The sequence below is a fragment of the Nymphalis io genome, chromosome 15, assembly GCF_905147045.1.
Source record: "Nymphalis io chromosome 15, ilAglIoxx1.1, whole genome shotgun sequence".
Taxonomy (NCBI): Eukaryota; Metazoa; Arthropoda; class Insecta; order Lepidoptera; family Nymphalidae; genus Nymphalis; species Nymphalis io.
In genome coordinates this window covers 8,819,459-8,842,440 of record NC_065902.1, presented here as the reverse complement: position 1 = coordinate 8,842,440, position 22,982 = coordinate 8,819,459, and the positions used below count along the sequence as shown (strand labels likewise).

At 33.6% G+C, this 22,982-nt stretch overlaps 1 protein-coding gene across 10 annotated transcripts in view; it reads left to right on the top strand.

Annotated features, from left to right (window-relative positions):
- Positions 1-22,982, top strand: part of LOC126773790 (putative polypeptide N-acetylgalactosaminyltransferase 9) — a 186,807-nt gene that overhangs the window by 94,678 nt on the left and 69,147 nt on the right. For 2 of the 10 annotated variants that reach the window (XM_050494958.1, XM_050494956.1), the window contains exons 1-2: positions 13,643-13,809; positions 14,564-14,615. The exons of the other annotated variants lie outside the window; for them this stretch is intronic. The gene's annotated coding sequence lies outside the window, so the exon portion shown is untranslated. Of the gene's footprint in view, positions 1-13,642; positions 13,810-14,563; positions 14,616-22,982 lie in introns of those variants that run through there. 10 annotated transcript variants of the gene reach the window in all.

Here is a 22,982-nt window from a genome sequence, read left to right as displayed (position 1 = left end):
GTCTATTAACTTGCTTAATTAAACTTGCGATTTAAAACTTGAACATGTAAAATTCATATTATTTATTAGTTCTGAAACTAGAAGCGAATAAAAAAAATATTACCTATCAATTGGATTAGTAATGTCCATGTTACTTCGAAATAAACGAACAAAGTCTATCTCGTTACAATGATGTTAAATATAGTATGTCTATAAAGATTTACTCATTCTTGCTAATTATGGACAATTTTGTTATTTCGCATAACATATACTATTCACAGTAATTTATTTTCTTAATATTTATTGTATTATTTTTTTTAGATAAGTAATAAAAATAATAAATATGTTTTCAAATGTCAAATGTTTGTTAGGTCAATTCACAGTATTATAATGTATTATAGTAATGAAGCAACTGGGAATTTAGATGCGCAACTCAAGACGAGACGCGCAACGAGAAAATGACGGCCATCATTATAAATGTGATGGCCGTCATCTTGTTTATAGCCTTACTTAACTGTTTGGGCTATAGACGAGACTGTGCTGTTTAATTGTTTTATCAGCCGCTTAAAGCTCTTACAAGTCACTAGCCATTAAAGAGTTACTAGCTAGCTGCTGGATAAATCACCGAATCAGTTCGATGTTATCAAATGATAGTTTTATCACGAGAATTTTCTTTGAAAAAGTTTCTCAAACTGAAACGACAATAGGAAGTTGTTGTTTAATTTCCTAGATTTGGTAACATACTCCGTTATGGAACGGTGACGGTTTCATGATAATCGTAAATTGTTTAAATACAGTATTGTTAACGTAATATATTGCGATATCAATTACGATTTTTAAAATAAATAGCCCGTAAGCGGTCCTAAAGTAAATAATAGCCTAATGGACTGATCTCGTGGATCTACAGAGCAAGCACCATTGAGTTTTCATTAATCTTATTGGTATTGGATATTTGAAAGGAACATATCATGAGGATTAAGCAAGTGTGACATGAAATTCTGCCACACGTGTAGCGGTAGTAAAGCGTGGATGAATAAACTCCATTCCTTTTACTTAAGAGAAGACTAAATGACAAATTACAATATTTTGTGAATATTATTTTACTCTACAATAATTGCGTTTCGAAAATAATAAAACTCGTTAAATGTATGCTTAAGTTGGTGTTTAAATTATCATTTTAATCTATATGCTATGTGTTATTATGTTTTTTAACGTTTTGTGTTATGATGCCCCCGACATGTAAATGTAACCCTGACCCAAGTGTTGAGCAAAATAAAATACCAAGAGCAATCAATTAATCAATAATCTTTATTTAGTTGTTAATATTTAATTATCTGTATAATTTAGTTTTGCTTAATGCTAAAAACAACGACTTTTATTATTGAAGTTAATGTCATTTTAAGTGTAATGCGTTGTTCGATTTTTAATTTATACTTAGATAATGCGTATAGGTTTTTGGAGGGTTCTTTTTTTAAATTAAAATAGTTGAAACCTAATTTTATATATTATATTTTAACGTTCTTTTTGTTATATTCTTGTTGTATTTATTAAAGAGTTTGTTGCAATATATTATGCATTCTATGATAATTTGGAAAGTGAAATGATGTGAAAGTTAAATGTTTATCGCCATAGTCGTTTCGTGTGAGTTGGCAATATCAATACATAAAAAAAAATCGATATTATAATATTATGTATAATTTTTAATTACCTACTTTATTTCGAACGTCTAGGTCGCTAAGTGACATTTAATAAAAGTCGTTAATGCTAATATCGCCCTTTTTTTTAATTTCCACATCTCGTGATAACGAGTGTCATCTCCTTCGAACAACAAGACAAACCGGTTTGATATCTAAATTCAATCAACCTGATTTATATGATAATCAATTATAATGTAGATCGAGGTCGCTTATCGATATTTCACAATGCGATATGAATATATTTTTAAAGATCAGCACTATTAATGGTTCTAATAACTTTTTTTTTGTATTTTACGCTAATCTTTGATATTTTCAGTCCGCGATATCGTTATTCCTTGAATGGGTCTAGATTTATTCAAGAATATATAAATTATCTGTTAACATAGGACACAAAGAACTTACATTTCGAGTACCTTAATGACTGAAAAATAAACAATTTTAATTAGTAGTAAGTAGTAACAGCCTGTCAATGTCCCACTGCTGGGCTAAGGCCTCCTCTCCCTTTTTGAGGAGAAGGTTTGGAGCTTATTCCACCACGCTGCTCCAATGCGGGTTGGTGGAATTTTAATTACTTATACTTTATTGCACAAAATGTAATGAATGATATACGTAACAAAAAAGGATGAAGATACGTAAAGGTGGACAATATTCGAAGATAATATGTGTTTTTTTTAAAGATGACGCTGGAAGGCAACGCTGGCAAATGGGAAAATTTCATAGAAAAACTTTCGACAATAGACTTTCGAATTACTTTAAGTGTTTTATATATAACTTTAAGATTTTACAGTAACAGCCTGTGAATGTTCCACTGCTGGGCTAAGGCCTCCTCTCTCTTTTTGAGGAGAAGGTTTTGGTGCTTATTCCACCACGCTGCTCCAATGCGGGTTGGTGGAATACACATGTGGCATTATTTCAGTGAATTTGGATACATGCAAGTTTCCTCACAATGTTTTCCTTTACCGTCAAGCACGAGATGAATTATAATCACAAATTAAGCATACGAAAAGTCAGTGGTGCTTGCCCGGATTTGAACCCACGATCATCGGTTAAGATTCACGCGTTCTTACCACTGGGCATTTTAACCTTTATTTGTCGGACGAAAATAAGCCACATGTGTATCCACAGCTCGAAACCTCGAAAGGATGCGGCTGGGGATGTCTTTGCCTAGCAGTTGGACATTTACACATTTTTGCTGTTACTTTACTATTGAAATTTAATGTAGAGGTACATACATATGGAGGTATGTCATTTCAAGTTAAAAAATATCATCGTGTATGTTCTTTAAATTATACACATTTATCTTTAAATTTTCTAAGCCTTGTACTCGTTACGAGTGAAACTGATGTTTTTGTTTCGTTTATTATAGCAATTGACATCGTAGTATCTTGCAAATGTTTAAAATGAAATGTATTATTAACACATAACGCATCTTTGTTTATATTATAACAATAAATCATATAATATAATCATACAAAACACATTTATGTTGACAAGCTTTGCTTATTGTTATTTATTAAGTGTGTGAAAACTTTATGGTTTTACGTCATGTCCTTAACTGTAACTTTCATATGGTGCTTTTTAATTGTAAGAACCCTTCGTTTATATATCTAGATAGATTTTACACTGTTGAATAATTGTGTGTCGAAATTAGTCGAAAGACTAATTATTATTTAACGAGATAATCTGGGGGCATAAAAAAAAGCCGAGATGGCCCAGTGGTAAGAACGCGTGAATCTTAACCGATGATCGTGGGTTCAAATCCGGGCAAGGATCACTGAATTTTCATGTGCTTAATTTGTGATTATAATTCATCTCGTGCTTGACGGTGAAGGAAAACATCGTGATGAAACCTGCATGTGTCTAATTTCATTGAAATTTTGCCACATGTGTATTCTACCAACCCGCATTGGAGCAGCGTGGTGGAATAAGCTCCAAACCTTCTCTTCAAAATGGAGAGGAGGCCGTAGCCCAGCAGTGGGACATTAACAGGCTGTTACTGTTACTGAGATAACCTTATATGTCGAATCGTAGATTAGAAGTTAGATCTTGTATGAATTGCAGTTTATGCATGTCAATGGCCTATCAGGGATTACTTCGACTTATGATCTATATACCTATAGTACACGTCCAAGACCGATATGAATCTCTGATTGTTTATGTAATATAAATTAATTGCGTCTGTTAGTTGGAAGGCCTTTCTGAGAGGTTTAAATAATTAAAATTATAAAAAAATATCCAATAATAATAAGAAAATTATAGATCGAGATATATTATGTAACCAACAGAATTTGTATTTGCATCTGTACCATAATAAACCCCTCATAATTTTGGTTTTGTTCCTAAAAAACTAGAATAAATGAGACTGTTCTTTACTAATTTCTGACAGGTCACCTTAAATCATGAGCATTAAACATGACGGTTTAACATAACGGTGTAACAGCTGTTTAAAAATTATGTATTTAAATCTACCATGTCTGACTTTACGAACTTAAACAAGTGAATTGATTCATTAAATCATCGTAGTGATAGTTGAACACCTTGATTTATTAACATACGTACGAAAAATAAAAACAACCAAAAAACAACACGAACAAAGTAAGATAAAGCAGATTGTTTTCAACACAACATGAAATCCATTTGGAAATATTTATAAATATTTTCTGATGAAACAACCTATCCCATTATACATATGCCATCACAATGCCACAAGTTGCAAAGCTTTACCGTTTAAAGGCTGTGGCTTATCGTGAATTTTGAACAATAACAATTCAGCAAAAAATTATAAGGCATACAATAGCTCGACCTCAACCGGTAAATCCACTGATTTAAGATGTTAAGGAAGTTACACACTATTTTATTTTTTGAATCGACGGGTGCAGTTATTAAATATCAACAATATAGTATTGTTATATAGTATTGTTTTTTTAAACATAATATTGATAGGTATATATTAAAATGAATATTGCTCGATTCATCTCGACCCGGTTTATATTATAATGTTGGACGTCCAGTAAGATGCATTGTACAACGACACAGCCACGGACCGTACGTGAGTGAGGTTAGTACAAAAACATGATGAATAGTAAAATTTAAACGAGGCGTATACTTAGAAGTTGGCGAAATCATGCAACGTAGGTAATTATATTAACCAACAATAAACACATTTTGTAACTAAAGATTGTAGTCTGCCTGACATTAGATAGATTTTGCTGAAACTTGGAATGTTGAAAGTCATATCTTTTCAAAGATACCTACCATATATGGAAGCATGGACCGAGTTACGCAGAATCCCTGCGAAGATTGTGCTCGGGTTCTAGCGATGCCGCGGAACCTTTTTTTTCTCATAACTCGCCCAGCACTGCTTTGCCTTTCAGAATATATTTGATCTAAAAATTGAAGTCTTTTTGTTCAATAATCAAAGAGCGTATTTCCTTAGCCAAACTAGCAAAGAAGCGGGCAGAACTGTTCTTTGAATATAATGATATTGACCATGAGCAAGCTGTTAGCGAAATAAAATATAACACTAAAGTCTTAATAGGAAATAACATATCCAATTAGCCAGGTTTTCGTTAAACTCAGGGAAATACACAATTTCATACTGTTAAGATTTATCATATAATAAAAAAATAGACTTTAAATATGATGTACAAAGAGTTGATGCACGTCTTTAAGTAAATTTGTAGTAGTAGTAGTAGATTTTCCTTGCCGGACATAGAAATCTTTGATTTAGCAAACAATAAAAAAACACTTTTTGGACTGAAAAAAATGTCGGACGACTAACTAAATATTTTTATGTTCATATATTACTCGTATTTTTAACTATTTCAAAATATCGCTCAATATTCAACAAATTCAACACAATAAAATATGCCTTTATGTCTATGCCAAGTCCATGCATGCAAAGTCTCTTACGAATTTCGTTTTATTCATGGTCTATCGTGCAGGTTCTTTAATGATGACTAACCTTTGCCCGAATCGAGTGAGTCGACGCAATCAGTGGTTTTTTTAACAAAGTACCGTAAGGTCGCTGGATAGTTAATGGATAAATTGTAGTCATAGAAAAGGTGAAGGCGATATGAATATCTTGTATAATATTTGGTTTATATATTTTAAAGTGTTAAACAAATATAAAATAGATAATAAGTTGAGCGATTTCGGTCATTGATCTAATTTTTCCTGTTATTACGTATATATATATATATATATATATATATATATATATATGATACGTATGTCCTGCCTTGAACAGAATTAGCATTTATAAATACCAACGTCCTGCTATTAATAAAGTCATTTATAGACAATGCATGTAAATAACACATTTTAAACACGACACATAAACAAACACTCACGGTTACTAAGTAAGTTCTATCTAGTTGTACAATATTTGATTCGTTATGTACTTATATTTTGGATTCCTTTCCCGTTTTCCGAGGTTAACAAGTTATCGAGATAATTTTGTTTCTAAGTTTATTTACCGAATTATAAAAGTTATTTAAAAGTCTACCTTGTTATGTGTGACGACGTTATCGTTTTCCCGATAAAGTATAAAACACAATTTTTCGCATATTAAGGTTTAACTGATATTCATAATATAATGTACAATTAATGTATGTAACATATATGCAGGATATTCCACATTAGTTTTATTTATTTCCTGCAACTTGTAATTGTCTTTTTTGTGTATTATTGTATAATGTGGACTCGGTGGAATTAAAATACGTAATTATTGTTTATATTAAATATTGCAACAATGGATCATTATCATTAACTTGCTTTTAATATATGTCCTTAAAATGAATGGGTTATTTTGGATCGTTGCAGTTTATCAAAAATATCATTTCGACAGTTTTTTACGAATTATATTAAAAAACCTGTCTTTGGTATAGGATTTGTTCCCCGTCGCAGTACGGTCGCTATATATTCGATTATTTAAAAAATTAGTAAAAAAACTTTAGTCAATCCCTGTTTTATGTTACCTGCTTATATATGATATATTAATAATATAAAATTTTAGCATATTTTAAAGGTTTGAAGGTTAGTATATATCAGCCAAAACAAGGGAAGTCACCCCACGTTACATTGAGCGCAAATGGTATAACGGTAAATCTCACAAATTATATTTAATATTAGAGATTTTTTTTACAGATTAATGCGAACCACTGTATAACACAGTCGTATATATTAAAATTCATAAGCGTATTAGTTCCGGACATTACAAATTAAAAACAGTGAAAGCAAATAACTTTCGAGCGAAAGAATACATTTAAAAAATAGAAAATAATGCTCTATACGTTAAGACTGAAATTATTCAATGTTTTATAAAATATATTGTAAAAGATATTCAGCGATCGCTTATTGAAATTTAAAATTATCATATATCTCTCGTTCTCTTTATAAGTGAGCTCTTTCAAAGAACCACATTTGGTTGCTCGACTGCGGCGTCTTATTGATATTTGACTCGCTAAGGGATCACGTACTCTGTTATACATTTTCTTTGTGCTTATATTCATCAATATTAGATATTCCATTCTGATAAGGATATAGACTGCTGCTGATTCCTAATTTAATTTTATGTGCTGATCGCGTGATGTATAATTTGAGTAGTAACCCAGTCACGAGTCTGCGCTGACGATAGCGAATTCAGTCTTGTCAAATATTTGCCTTACACCATACTGGAGAGCCATAATAAATGTTTATCATGATCTGGATTCTCATGTACTCGTGTCTTTCCGTACAAAAGAAATACGTTCTTTATATTTCTTTCTTTTTATCTTCAAATAATCTAATCTCCAGACCTACATTTTCCTTGCCTTTGGTGTATTTTTCTACTTTCTTTTCTACTGGCTTTATTTTTAATTTACCTGTATGTTTTTATTTCTACGCAGAATTACAATCAATATTTTGAAATACAGATGAGAATTTTTTATATTTTCTTCTGCCCTCACTTAATTTACTTGGAACCTACCCAGACGGGCTTGCATAAGGCCCTATGCATTGTGCAAGCCCGTCTTTTTTTATATAAACCGGGATAGCAAATGATAGTCGACTCCAAACGCGGCGACGGCTAGTACAGTCGGGAAGAATGTTCTTCACTAGCCGCCCCCGCCTTGCCGGCCCGCAAGATGCCTTCACGTCTCATTTAAAGAAACCTAGGTTGTAAGAGGAGGGGAACACTTGTGCTGGTAAAGAGTTCCATTTTTTAGTGGTGCGATGAAGAAAAGAGTTGCCAAATTTCTTCGTGCTCGATGGAATTGAAGTCACAGTTAGGCGGTGACATTGAGAGCTAGCACGCGTAGACTTGTGAAGGAAAGGGGAAGTAGGATTGAGGGAGAATACTTCCTCAGAGCACTCGCCGTGATACATTCAATGGAAAGCAATACACCAAGTATTGCTGTTTATCGTGTTTATTATTGTGTACCAATTTAAATTGTGTGTGAGCCAGTGTAATTACAGGCACTTATTTCCCAAGGTTGGAGGGGCATTGGCAATGTAAGGGTTGCTTAATCAGGTGTCCCATTAAAAAAACAAATGTGTTTTTCTATTTCTTCCCTTCTTTTACTGAGAAGGTTCCGGTGGTGGTAAAATACCACCAGGTTTCTGTCCCGTTACCAAATTACAAATGGTCTTTTGAGATACTAGAGCTCACTGGGTTACTAGAGCGTGTTTCGACATGTTTTGTTTTGTTATAAACAAATTACAAAATATATTATAGAAACTGTTTAATTATATCATGAATCCATAAACGTTGAATGAATTATACTAATATAATAAAATATACCATTAATGACAGCAGTTGCACTCTACACTTCAGAATTGTCCACTCAAACGTTGGAGTACGAATAAAAATACTGCAAAATCCACTGAAAGGAATTCAGTTTGATTGTCTCATGAAATAAAAGACAGAAAAAGTACAGTTTTAGAGAAGTTCCTCGAGCCAACGTTATTAAACTTCCTGCCGTGCACCGCAACGTTTGAAATTAAATTAATACCCGGGACGGATTGTCGGGGCTTAAACTTGATAATAATTTTTGGCGGATCGACGTGAGTGATTTTTTGCTACTTCCACAATATTATTTGTGGATTTGGTCTCGTAACGTATACGTAATCTATAATATTCGTATGGTAAGTTTTAAGTCTTGTTAGTGTTTTAAGTTTTAATCTTCTGTTTGTATTTCCGCTATTCAAGGAAAATGTTGTATTATTTTAAGATTCATTTATAAAAGCAAGATCTGATTATCTGCTTACGGATAATCCGTTAAATGTTATTAAACAAATAATGATAGATTTACTGATTTCTCAATTTCAAATGCCAAAGGTAATGGAGATTGCTTTTTTGATTTTTTTCACGAGCGACTCATCGAGCCCGCACAAGTGATCGCAACAATATGTTCATAGCTAATGATATCCAAGGCTTATCGGTTCGCCTGTCGCATGTCATTTTTACGGATTCGTCGGGATTTATGTAAATTTGTTTTGTCAGCGACCCTCCTTGCCACGCGGCAAATCTGCTACCGATATTGAGTATATTGATATTGACGTTTTTCGAGCACTCTCCTTTGACATCTATCTCATAGCGGTCGTGATAAATAGCTAGTCGTTCGTATGTATGTACACATATCATAGAAGTGTGTGATTTATCGAACAGGTTATTAAGTTTCAAATCGATATATTCAATTATTACAATTCTCGGACCATTTAACTGTGTACAGGTTCGACTGGCTTAAATTCACTATTAATATTCATTGTTTATACAGATGTATCGCAAAGCGGTGTAGCATTTGGTGATAAAATTATTTCAATTGATTAAAAATTAAAAACATACCTGATGCCTTACCTTCAGCTTGTTCATATTAGTTTATAATAATTTGTTACTAAATATGAGTAGATGAGATAGTGAGCGGAAATCTTAACCGAAAGATTGCGGGCTTAAATCTTAAATCAAATTCGATGCATTTATCCATATGAATACCCAAAAATCTGCAGTGTGGTGGAATAAGCTTCAAATGTTCCACGGCCTTTAGTAACCGACCATTGAACATTTATGGGTTTTTAATTAACCGAATATGAAATGCACAACATATGTAGATATCGTTTTCAATCTAGATAATCTTAATGCAAGTTCGCTTTATATCTAAACTACTGAGATGGTTTAATTTAGAACATAACGCGTCTGAACTCGACAATGGAGCGTCTTCGCGGATTCAATGAGCGTGCACATGATTGGCTCTGATAGGGATGACGGAGAATGGGACATTATGCCTCAGCGTTTCGCTTACATTGCGAGCATGTTCCAGCGAAATTGTTATATACTTTGTAATAACTATCTTTGAACGTACGATGTCTTAAAATAAGTTTTCTTATCTTTGTTATATAAAGCCTGATAGTAAAGATAACGCAGTGAATTGATATTGTGAGTAAAAAGATCTCAGTGGTCTGATTTATCGAAATGAGATGTTTTTTAAGTTCAAGCGTTTACATACATAGTCTAAAGTAAAGCATAGTATTGTATAATAAAAATATTCAGTATTTATCATAGAATATGTGAACATATAAGAGATACAATGGCTGGCAGAATTTTTTATAAAAAAATACGTCATGAAATGTCTGCATTTTATAGATTGTTAAAAAGTTAAAATAGTTTCCATAAATGTTATTCATTCTTTAATAAATTTAAAAAAACATTTATTAAAAATCATACACATTAATATTAAAAACAGTTTATAAACGTTTGCTTTGATATTTTCATACTTTTGACATTGCTTTTTTATGTCAACGCGGCCTTATGTCATAATGCGGTAATTTATTCTGCAAAACTTCACAGTGAGTGTTCGTTTCATACGTTCTAGCTGCTAACTCAACCCCGTCCAAATACTTGCATATATAATACATAACGGGTATATATTGTGTATATTATATATTAAACGTTCACTGCATATAACCTTAGCGATAACATGGAATGGCTTTAGAAGACTTAATGACGAATGATGACGCATTGCCTGTACGAGAAATTTATATAGACAATACACGAGTAACATTTCCAACAAATATTGGAATAGACTTGTTCTGGAGTGGAGACCACGCCTTGACGCCCTCCAGCTGGGTGGAGGACGACATAAGCAAAGTGGCTGGTAGCGGATGAAAGTTGAAAGCTGAAGATCGAACTCAGTGGCGTGCTATTGGAGAGGCCTAATAAATATAAAATAAATACTCTAAACAACTGAATTGCTATGTATGTCATATGACTTTTTTAAAAGGAGGTTTGGCGCTTACTCTTCCAGGTTGCCCCAATGCGGATAAGTGGCATAGCAGCGTTTCACCCGTCACATGTATGTTTTTTCACGTTGTTTTACTTCCTTCCTTTATTGTGAGCGGTTCACGTTAAATAAATTCACAGATTTAATCACATAAAGCAAATGAAGGTTCTTGCCCGAGTTTAAACTCAAAATTATTGACTAAGATTCTAGTCTTTTGCCCACTCGAACATTATGGTCCATGGAATAGAGTAATAATCATCAATCAATCATCATTCGCAAGGATGGTACTAACGTGAAAAGACTAAGTACATTTTTTTCTTCCTGTTATAACAAATACCTATATGTTCATTTTTGTCATAATTATATTTAAGTTTGTGTATTGTGTATGTATTTCCGCTCTGGTCAACACAGGGTTGGCTGGTCTTGTTTGCCTTCGTGCTAACAAATAAATATCGAGAACGAGTAAGTTTATGTGTATCCAAATCGTTTTTATTAATAGTACACCTTGTATTATTCGATAATATAAATGTATATTTGATAGGATTTATTATAAGTACGTACTCAAAATTTTATACAATAAACCCAAATAATATTAATGGCTGAAATATTATATATTTGTAATTAAAACACGTTTATTATTGTTTAGATACGAGAATTATTTAATTTTTCTAAATTGTTCATTATCATTATTGGTCTAATTTAAAGCGTATGTATTGTGTTGTGTATTGAGGCTACATCGATTTCTGATTTATAGCTGTAAGGAATATGTAACTACAGAGGATTTACGTATATGTAATTGATGTCTTCGTGGCTGAGCGGCATTAATCTGATTTGATACTCGTGTCTGTAGTCGAGCGGAATTGCATTTGATTTCATTGATAAGATATATCGAGAATTTGAAACCTACTCCGGATATAGTTATATTGAATAATGTTACTGAATTTGTTATTTCGTTGTTACGCATTAGGTATTTTAGGATTCAAATTATTTATTTCTTATTGTTGTAATTTTAATTGATTATATGTTTGGCTGACACAGTTTGATTTAAACTTAGTACAGTTTTCATATAAATAAAATCCTCACGAGGAGGATGATCCGAACTTGTTCTGAAACTTTCGGAAATAAACTATATTTTTAGGAAACCTCTAAATGTATTTTGTAAATACAATCGCCGGTTGAGAGGCGGTTCGGTAATTTGATTTGAGTATACATGACCAATGAAGCTTGTTGACAGGCAGTGTTGCATTAAATTCGATTTATTTTAATATATATAGTAGCATTATTACGATACATATGAACTTATGGCTTATGACTGTAACCCATTTTATATTTTAAAAATATTTATTATTATTATTATGCGTGTGTATTAACGTTAATATATAACGGGGTATATATGTATGAAGTTAAATAACTACGACGCATTTGAATAGTTGTGAATCAATAACTTGTAATATATTGACTCATACGAATCGTATGCTGTCATATTAACTTGTTAGAAATACGCTTAATTGTAATAACGAAGGGAATGAAACGCGTTTAACAGTTTGATATAAATTAATTATCTGTCAATTGTTTTGTTTGTACCATATCGGATAAGTCCGTAGGGACGTCAACTATAACAGCGGACGCGGATCGTTCTGTTGCCGCATCAGCGTAATACTGTGGCAATTGTAATTTAACCCGAGCATTATCAAAGCTAGTGGGCGTGAAGAGATAAACGTATCCCGTTTACGGTTTGTTTAACAGAACCATTCGAAATTCTTTTTTTATAACTTATTCGAAAACAACAAATCTTAACGAGTTTCTTGTAAATATTATATGTAATATAAATATTTATATATATATATATATATATATATATATATAAATATTTATATTACTCAAGCGGTCGTCTGTACCTTAGGTAGACAACTTGCTTGCTTGCCTTTGTTATATGTAACAGTTAACTGATATACATATATTAAATTTAAATAAATTTAAAAATACTAACTCGGGACGGGAATCGAACCCGCAACCGCGGAGTGGAGCACGGGTCCACTGCCAACTGCGCCAACAGGCCAGTCAAAGAAAAAGTTTTCCGGTATTATATAAGGAATATATAGATGATAAAAAGGCGGAGAATAAATTATAATTTACAAAATAGCGTTTTATTAATGTTTTTTCAATTCATTTAGTTTAATTGATAATGACATGATGATTGTAAGAACAAACAATTTTGCAAGCATATTTGAATAAATTGTACTTTATATATATGATATTACTTTAACGAAATCAAGATTTTTTTGTTTGTAAATTTATTTTATCTAAATTGTTTAAACAGGATATGACTAATTCGAACCGATCTCGATTTATTATGGAATGAAATCGTTTCGATATTAATCTTGCTTTGTAATACCGGATGATGGTCAAATCGAAAACAATTGTTCACAAACGAAAATTTATAGCACTTACTTCACTTTCCGATGTTACAATTTGCACCTTTTTAATTGCAAATGTTTGAACAAAATTCATTAACGTATATTAAACGATTCGTGTTTTGTTATCTGTAATTATTTTAGCAAGTTAACATAATACACGTAAATACATGCACAAATAAAAGCTTATAAGTCAGTTATACGCTTAAATTTGCGTAATTATTCAAATAGAATTTAGAAAAATAGTCCAATTATACATGTATGTTACAGGTTGACTGCCTCGTTGATCTAGTGGCTTGATGTAAGGCCGCAGACCCGGAGGTCCTGGGTTCAATGCCCAGGTCGGATCTATAAAAAGTTATTGGGTTTTTCTGTCAGAAAATTTTCAGTAGCAGCCAGGAGTCTGGAAGTTGGAAGTGTGTACACTCCACTGGTGGTAGGGCTTTGTGCAAGCTCGTCTGGGTAGGTACCACCCACTCATCAGATATTCTACCGCAAAACAGCAATACTTGATATTGTTGTGTTCCGGTTTGAAGGGTGAGTAAGCCAGTGTAATTACAGGCACAAGGGACATAAAATCTTAGTTCCCAAGGTTGGTGGCGCATTGGATATGTAAGCGATGGTTGACATTTCTTACAATGCCAATGTCTAAGAGCGTTGGTGACCACTTACCATCAGGTGGCCCATATGCTCGTCCGCCTTCCTTTTCTATAAAAAAAAAAAAAAACTCCCGTGCCTCGGAAAGCACGTAAAGCCGTTCTGCGCCTAAATTCTTTCGTAGTTGGCTAATCTCTCTTGAGGACATTATTATTATGTTACAGGATTATTATAAAGACGATTTGTATGTATATGAACGGTACATATTGTTTTTAATATAATTTTGGACACTTATAAATTCTAACCTATTTATATGAAATCTCGTTGTTGCTATTATATTATTCCGTATTTCGTCATTACCATCGTTACATGAAATTGAGTTTTCGAATCTTAGATTGCATTTTAATTGCTGAGTCTCGGCAATTTCTATTTGAACAATTATGGGCCGACATAACGTTAGTTAGTCGAGATAAACATTTGAATTACCGAGATCAAAGTGATTTCACACGACGCTTTCAGAGTTCAGACAAATTACTTTAATGTTGACTTAATCTTATGTCGCTTAAATCCCTATGGTTAAATTGTTACAATATTATTAATATTCTTTAATTTGTTGCAGGTAATAAATAAATTATGCAGCGTGTGGTAAATTTAAATAGTTAAGGATAAAGGTGAGTTTAATGAACAGATTTATAGATTTTTCAGTCTAAAATTACGAGGGTTCTTGGAAGCATTCCAAAGTTAGCTCAGACGGTACCTAAGCGAAACTCATGTGCCGAGAAATTATCTCTAACCACTTAAACTTAAATAAAATTTAGCACAGAATAAAAACGTCTATTACAGATAAGAACGAATCCTTTGAAACATGTAAGTTGAAATTTAGATTTTTGTTCTAGATTTCAATACAAAGAAAGATTAAAAAAATGGTTATTTAAAAATTTTACACGAATATCTAATAAGAAAATTTTTAACTCGCGTCGAATGGAAATCTAATATTTCATTTGGAACTGTCCCGCTTAGATTTTAATTGGAACAGAGTGAATTGGGTGGTGGATGCCAGTATTGTCCCGTTTCCACGCCAACAATTTGCACCTAATACCATTCAATTTACAGCGAATATTCCTTGATTAAGATATCCTCAGGCGGTGTACACCTGGCAACCGCTGCACGATTTAAATTGAAGTGATATACTTCCAACCTTGTGACTACAAATGTTTGATATATTTATACGAGCATGTATCGCAAAAGGCAAATAAATATCGGTGAATTTGTTTTAAATGCATTGCTGTGGTTTGTAAGCTATCAACAGATCAAATTTGCGGTTTTTATTTGAAAATGTTATTATAAAATAAATTTAAATTATTATTTTATATTGCGAAATCTCTACCTATTTGTTAAACTAAATATTATTCTATCCATAATACAATAAAATAGATCTTCTTCTTCTTGCCACTATTGAAGTTCCTGATATTATCTTCTTGCTACTCTTTTTCGTCATGGCTTATTTCTAATAATTATGGCAAAAAGTCTGATGGACTGACCTCTTCTGTGACGTTTCTCGTGTTATTTGATCGACCACGTCGAATTTGAGGAAAACAGTATTACAGGAATGGAAAATGTTGAAGCGCACCGTTTGCAGTTGTGATACATTGAACTTGGAGTAATAATTTGTCCCGATTATCGGAATTATTTGTGCTAATATTTATATATTAGAATTGTTTATCCGTAATCTAATGTCATAATAATTTCCAATCGGCTAACCTTTTTTTAATAAGAGTAATAAAAATTAAATAACCTACAATTTACTATATGTACATCAATTTGACTATTTTATAAATAAGCATCTCTCATTCATATCATAATTATCCGATTTTATTATGCACTCACCGTGCTGGCGCGGTGTACGAAATCAAAATGACGCTGATGACCGCAGTATCGTGATTAGTACTCACGTATGCTAATGATTTCAACGTTTTTAACATCAATTCATTCCGATGACAATTAGATAATTTTGTAATTTATTCAATTGGAGGTATTATCACGATTAATTAAATAACGTTAAAATGAACGCTTTCACACTATTTTTATTAATATATGCGACCGAACTTACCATACCATACCATACTTTAGATGAATATTCAAAAAGAATTCCTTTAAAATTATCAAGTTTTTCTGTTTTTTTTGTTTATGTCAAAAACATTGTTGTTTTTCATAATATATCTTATCTTCACTAGTCATTCAAGAGTACATTAAATACAGCAATTACCACTTGATCTTGACTAACGTTTGCGGTACATAACAACCCAATTATTGGTAACACGAGGAGCTTCCACGCTAAACGCGGTCTGTAACTATTTTATGGACTAGATTAGTTTAGACAACATTCTACTTGATTGTAACATTAAACGGTTGTTGATCTTTCGCCTTATGTAACTCATATTTCAGAAGTAAATGATGATAAAAATGTACGGCCTTACGTTGCTTAGCAGCTGATTAGTTAGGTAATGAATAAAGATTCTATATCCATAAAACTCCGTGTCTGTGTGTGTGTGTGTGCGTCTGTGTGAAAATTTCTACAAGGTGTAATTCAAAAGCGCTTTGACTGACTTGAAGTCGTGGAACGACTATAAGGGTTGGTTACTCGTAACTGATAATTTTTCTTATTTCTTATCAGAAAAAGTATTAAAAGAGGCAGTAGGCGTTTAGATTGTGTGCTAATATAACAATACACCTGTATGTATTACCAGAGTGTATTAGAACGCTTATATTAATTTCCCTTGTAGGCAAAATGAGATTGGCTTAGGACACGGTCAACTATCTCACCTACCGAGTTATTAGGCTACGGACGTTGTGTCCTCAAAATGAACTATCCTTTTCAAGTGCTTTGTCTTAATTAAAATTGGTCAAGAATTATATATATATATATCACAATGTTACTAGTACATTCGTTTTGTTTTGTAGTTTAAAAATTCTTTCTTTGATATTTAGTAATAAGCCATATCTATAATGTGTAATTCTACATATTAAGAAACAAAGTCACCCCGCCGCGTCTGTTTATCTGTATGATCGCGATAAGCTCAAAAACTATCCAACGGATTGTCATTCTGCTTACACCAATGGCCGAAGTAATTCATGGGTAAAGTTTAGTTGTAAAATTCATTAAAAGTTTTGTGTAATTTTAGTGTAATATGACGACGAAGATGTTGAAAAAAAAACATAACAAGTTTTACTGGCTTGCGCCCCGTAAATCAATAGATTTAGGTACGTGTGTTACGAAATACGATATAAATGTTTAATGTCGACCCGTGCAAAGCCGTGTCTTTTTGTAGCTGGTATGTTATATTAATACATTGAGTTTCGGATCTCTTTTCAACAGCTATTCTACCAAGCCCTGTTTAAGTACCGCTATTGCATCTTAAATCTTATTCCTATTAGTATACTGATTAGAATAAAATTCCGTATTTTTAGTATGTTTATGAATAGATTGTAATAGTTTAACGAGAACGATGTTTACTGCGAGTGAAAATATAAACGTAGCAGGAGCATCACACTAACTAAATCAAACGCCCGTGTACCTAATAATAACATGATTACCACGGATGGCTGTAGCGTTCATCAACACTTTTTATGTGCTACTCTCGTATCGTGTCACGTATAAGACTATAATGTAACTATTACATGTACATTTCTTGTCTAATCTTTTGTTAATATTACTCAAACTATAAATCGATTGAAGACTCATCATAGTTTATTTCGTGATAAGGCACGATCGCTTAAGATTAATATGAACTGAAAATATGTGATGTTGATATATTGCGATAATGTTAAATGTTTTAAAATTTTCATTAACTATTTTATACATTAAACACATTCTTACAGCTATAGTGTTAAAGTCAAGTCGCATTTTGTTTCAAGATCTCTAGTATAATTTCGTTTTGCCAATTTATCTTACCATTCCTACTAAACCGGAATTTCCCATTTATGTAACTGTCAGTAGTTAACTTCGATTATCTGTAACCGCTGTCACTATATACGACGCAAATTGCGACTCTATAAATTTCACACGATCTGCGAACATAGAGCTCCTACCACAATCCCGAGGCGTTTGGCGTCCGACCAATAACATCAACGGCGACCGCACATGGCATAATAATGCCATTTGGTAAGGAACGCGTTCGGTATTATCAATATGGCCTCGGATGAGAGCCATCGGTTTCGCCAATCGCTTCCAATAATTGCGCACTTACGGCAAGTTGGCCGGCGAACTTCATGCGGGTGTTGTAATTTGTAATCGGTGGCTCCTGCAGCGTGCATGCAATCTACGACCGATTCTTGCGGAGTCATGACGGTTTTTACTGCTTTAATGTCATCTTATGTGATTTCGACATCTGTTTTTAGTGTTATTTTCTATCACTTGGTGGAAACATGCTAGATAACTATTTTTACGACAAAATGGCTTTTAACATTTTAAAGCGTTGGCTATTAGTGTTTAATGTGTGACAAATTATATGGTTATCATATATGTTTAATGTAAATTACGTATGTTGAGTTGAAATCTTAGTATCGTACTTTTGGAATAGAAGGTTAAAGAAGAACGTAAAAATTAATCCGCCACGCGGCACCATCGCGGATATACTTAATTCAGACTTTTATATGAAACCGTTGGTTTTCGGCCGATATGTATGTTACTCGAACGGTACGGCTCGTTAATATAACGTATAAACTAATTCCATTTTGAAAATTGGCGTTACTTTTGAAACTGTGACTTCTTTAAGGAAATAAAATATGACTTGAGTGTGACTTTTATATAATGTGGGTTACATTATGCAATAATCAAGATTATACCTGTTCTAAGTAATTTTATGGCTTGTCAATAACACAAAAAATATTCATTGTCAAAAAAAGAATGTAATCAATTACGACATGATGAAGAAAAGTTCACAGTAAATACAATCGACGATGATCCAAGACAACGCTCCCACGAGACGCTATTGTAATAGTTAGGTAATTCTGTCTTTACACTTGTTCTAAGCTTTCTGTTAGATTAGATTACCAGTAACTAAAGTGCTCGAATTCTAATTAAATTAATTCTAATTAAGCTTAATAAATATTACATGACTGAATTTAATTAAAATAATGGCAGACGTATGGTTCAATCAAATTGCGATTGTTCTGAGAAATTCATCAAGCTTTGAGTGATGATAATATATATTAAAGGCATGACTTGACTGAACTTAATGTCAGCGCACAGATCACACAGATCTTCGTATCGTAGAGTTCATATATTTGTGCAAGGCTATTTAGTTAGTATTGTTGTATTCGATCTGTAGGAAGGATGAGTGAGCTAGTCTAACTTCAGGCAAAAGGGACAACTTCGTTTTCAAGGTTGGTAGCGTATTGATTATAAAAGATGACTAGTGTTTCTTACGACACCAATGTCTATGGGCATGTACTTACCATCAGGTTCCCCATTTCCCGTCCGCCTACTGATTTAAAAAAAAGTCGCTGCAAACACATCTTCGACCCGTCATAAGTGATTTTCTTAACATTTTGACAAATAAATATGATAATATACGTTTTCGGATTTTGTGATTTAGATAAATCTCTCACTTGTGTACGTGCCATATTAATATTAATACGCACATATAGAAAACTTTCGTACTGTTAATATTTATTACAAAAGTACGGGAGTAAAACATCTCTCATTTCATAGGCAATAGTTACAAAAAACAAAAGTCGGATACAAATATAATGGTCGAATTAAAAATATGTAAGAAAATTCGGCATCGATAACGCACAACGAAGCGTGAAATCTAAGTCTCTGTTGTTGTACTCGTACTATCTCACATGACTGAACGGAAAAGATCTGACGGACCCCAACGTAAAACATATTTAATGAATATATTTGAGAAATGAATAGTTTTTATCATTCAATGGTCGTAGTTATGACGGAATATAAAAGTGCAAATCCATCTCGAACGTCATCCACCGTTCGAATGAATGAGATATATTTAAAAAGAAATAAAAATCTTTATTCAATATTGAAGTTAGATTGACTTGCTTATTGACTGTCAAAAATTTAATACCGGCTCTGATAGAAATCCTTACGAATAGGAAAGGAATTCAGTGTGATTATTCTTTTTTTATCACCAATTTTTGTTTACAATAATATTTTATTTCCAAGGTTTGCTGTAATCTACAAATTCGTTAATTATGTAATAACCATTTCTTGTATCCTGTGTTCTTCCATTTTCCCGCGTGTATTACTTTTATTCCTCTTATGCGCCATTACTCCGAGGAGCTCCCGGTCGTTGACCAAGGAGAGATTAGGGCGGCTCTAGAACAGCTTAAAAACAACAAAGCTCCGGGAGATGACGGAATCACAACAGAGTTGCTTAAGGCAGGCGGGACTCCGGTCCTGAAAGAGCTAGCAAGCCTCTTTAATTCCGTCATCCAACATGGCAAGACCCCGGAAACGTGGAGCGGGAGTGAGGTGGTACTGTTTTTCAAGAAAGGTGATAAAACCCTCTTGAAAAACTACAGACCAATCTCCCTCCTGAGTCACGTGTATAAGCTGTTCTCAAGAGTCGTCACGAACCGTCTCGCCAGACGACTTGACGAGTTCCAGCCCCCAGAGCAAGCCGGCTTTCGATCAGGCTACAGCACCGTGGACCACATCCATACTGTTCGGCAGATTGTGCAGAAGACCGAAGAGTACAATCAGCCGCTGTGTATGGCATTTGTGGACTACGAGAAAGCCTTCGACTCCATCGAAACCTGGGCAGTGCTCGACTCATTGCAGAGATGTCATATCGATTGGAGATATATCGAGGTACTGAGATGTCTGTACAACGCCGCTACAATGACTGTCCACATCCAGGACTGTAAGACGAAGGCGATCCAACTGCGCAGAGGGGTGAGACAGGGGGATGTAATACCCCGAAACTGTTATACCTACCTAGGACAGATAATACAAGTCGCTAGGAACAACTTCGAGAAGGAAGCCGATCGAAGAATTCGCTTGGGATGGGCAGCATTTGGCAACCTTCGTCAAGTCCTCAAGTCATCTATACCGCAATGTTTGAAGACGAAAGTCTTCAACCAATGCGTCTTACCTGCCATGACATAAGGTGCCGAAACGTGGACACTAACTGCGGGACTAGTCCACAAATTCAAAGTCGCTCAGCGTGCTATGGAGCGAGCTATGCTCGGAGTATCTTTGAAGGATAAGATCAGAAATGAGATTATCCGGAAAAGAAACGGAGTCACCGACATAGCTTGCAAAATTAGCAGGCTGAAGTAGCAGTGGGCTGATCACGTATGTCGTAGGACCGATGGCCGTTGGAGCAGACGAGTCCTAGAGTGGAGACCGCGAATCGGCAAGCGCAGCGTAGGGCGCCCTCCAGCCAGGTGGACCGACGACCTTAAGAAGGTGGCGGGCACCAACTGGATGCGGAAGGCCGAGGACAGGGAGCTTTGGCGCACCTTGGGAGAGGCCTATGTTTGACATTACTTTCATTATTATTAGCACGGTACCATACCATATGGCAAACCAAAACAGTAGCCAAATCATTCCCAAGAACCACTTCTGCTCGATAGCAGCATTAGATTTCATTGACGGTTCAAGCAGGCCGTTAAAGTCTTAACAGATCAAGCGAACAATAGCTAATATGACTAATGTTTTGGTATAAATTTTAATATTGATATGTAGTGTAAAAATCACAAACCGAAAGGAAATCTTTTTAGAGCTTGTCATTCGAAAATAAATTCAGCAAGTCATGCACATAGCATATAAACCCTTTACATATTAAATAGATTACAATAATTAATATGAAACGACACAACAAAAAAGTGAGTTGTCATTTCCTTTTTCATATTACAATCACCTATTTCGTTACTAGTTTCTTAGTTCATACTTGTATGTAAAATATCGCGAAGTAAATGGAGTGTGACGTCATTAGTGTCGCGTAACAATGTGCGGACTCGTAATAACATTATCACACGCCGCAACAATTCTTGCTAGAGATACCAGATATTCTTCCACCTTTGAAATGAAACGATGCGCAAAATCGCCTAATTAAAATGTATGTAGTATACAAAAAGTTAAAATTTAAATTGAAATGTAGACAATTTTTTTAGCTATATTTTTTTGTGGACTTTAGGATTTTGGAGAGAAATGAAAGATTTTTTAGTCTTTGGAAATATTGGGAGCACAAAATGACGATGAGTATTGTTAAAACTCATTAAATAGCTTTCGCGTGATACATTCTTAAATAATATTTTGTAATATTTCGCATACAGACCGGAATGTTAGAATGCTATTATTATTATTTTTGGTAAAATAGGAGTCGTTTACCAAAAGTGATTGTATTCTTTCGTACTTGATACATTTATAATTTTAGATTTATATATTAACTTAGCTAAGTTACGTCAAAATAAAAAGTTTAAATGGCTTTTGAAAGACGAGTATCATCCGATTGTTATAAATAAAACCGGTATAAGTATGGCTAGAGAAGTAGGTCAAGGTAAATATTGCGTTATTACGATGTGTTTTTAATACGAATGTAACTCAAAATCTTAAGTAAATAATAATATATGCACGAGACAGGAGTGTGAAATTTTATGATGCCCATGAAATATGCGTTGAAGGCGCGTTTACACGTTTTTGCTTTTGAGTTGTTGCTTCCAATGTCTAACGCTACATCGTATCCTATACCTGTACAATTTTGACTTCGTATCTTTTTAACTATATGTAATAATCTTAATTATACAAATTAAGAGCATGTAAATCTTACAATGTTATGGTACAGCTTCCTCTCCTTTTGCGGAGAAGTTATTCCACCACGCTGCTCTGATCCGGTTTGGTGGATACACATGTGACAGGTTTCTCATTCGACTCAATATAATTTCCAAACGATGTTTACCTTCACTGCCAAGCATGAGGTGAATTATATGAGGGGACGATATATTATTATATAATTCGACTTTAGCGTTAAGCTATTGGTCCATAATATTGATGTATCTTTTTATTTAATCAA